Source organism: Neomonachus schauinslandi, chromosome 6, assembly GCF_002201575.2.
Source record: "Neomonachus schauinslandi chromosome 6, ASM220157v2, whole genome shotgun sequence".
Classification (NCBI taxonomy): Eukaryota; Metazoa; Chordata; class Mammalia; order Carnivora; family Phocidae; genus Neomonachus; species Neomonachus schauinslandi.
This window is the reverse complement of record NC_058408.1, coordinates 84,028,119-84,029,507: the sequence shown is the minus strand read 5'-3', so window position 1 is coordinate 84,029,507 and position 1,389 is coordinate 84,028,119.

Here is a 1,389-nt window from a genome sequence, read left to right as displayed (position 1 = left end):
AGAAGAAGGACATGGGTTTCCCTGTCTGTATGCAGGAGACACACAAGTGCTAATATTCCACATTATTAACCCTACCCAAAAGACTTACTGGATGCACATATGGACTCTACCTCATTGCTTTCCACTTGTGAATATGTTGTTTTTATTGCTCTATGTCATCCATCCATTAAGCATGTCACTTGATAAACATTTCCTCTGCAAGTAGCTAGTAAGATTCTTAAGGCCAAGAGTAGTATATTCTATTTATATACTGCAATGAAACCTCCCTCAGTCTTCACACTAAAGCATCAATCCCTCCAATTCTGAATTTCCCTTGAGCTTCACAATGTTCTTCTGAGCTTTGATGTAATGTAATTTAACTATAAATTATAAAGCTGTCTAAAATTAACATATTCACATCATGTCTGGCAGGAACCTCAAACTCTATAATCCTAAAAACCCAAAGTAACTTAAAAAAATAAAATAAAATCTATGCCTCATTTTTTTTCTCCTTCAGAAGCAAAAAAAAAAAAAAAAAATCTTACCCATAACTTCTGGCCCCTAGTCACCAAATTCTAAATTCTGCTATCCCAAATGCCTCTTCTGTCACCTCTTTCTCCTCTCACTGACGCTGACCAAGTTCAGGCCACCATTTTCCTTCACCTGAACCACTGGGACAGCCTCCCAATAGATTGCTCTGAATTCAGTTTGTTATTAGTAGAACCCATCCTTTGTATTTGTATAACTACATTTCTAAACACGGATATGATCACACTTATTCATTCAAAACAACTTATGCAGAATACAGTCCAAAGTCCTTACTCCGTCGTTCAAAGCTCTCCATATTATCAGCCTTGGTTTCAATCTAGCTGGCTAGATACTACTGAGGGTAGTATGTCTCCTCGAACATCTGGGATAGTGCCCGTAAGATCTTTTCTCCTCCCCCAACTGTGGGTTTACGTATATATATTTGTTTTGTTAAATGGAATCATTAACATTAATCTCACACACGGCGATTGACCACACCCGCTGTGCGTCTCAGCGCTACCATAATTTACTCAGATATTGGCTCCCACGCCGCTTCAGAGCAGTGTCATCATCTTTTGGGTGGACCAGCAGCCAGAGAAGCCCACCCTGGAGAGTTAACTGGCTTTCTTTTGCCCTGGGGTCTGGAAAGGGAGTCCTGATTTACTTTCAATTTTCCTGAGACAGAACTGACCTGACCTCAAAATTGCATGAGATCTACATGGGTAAAAACGTGGCCAAAACAACAACAACAACAACAACAACAAGTCTTATTTCTTGCATCATATTATCATGCCTCGGTATTACAAGTAATTGTGTTAACATAAGCCTGGAAATCAAAACACATCGAACAGCGAGAATTCCCAGAGGAGCGGCGGCCTAGAC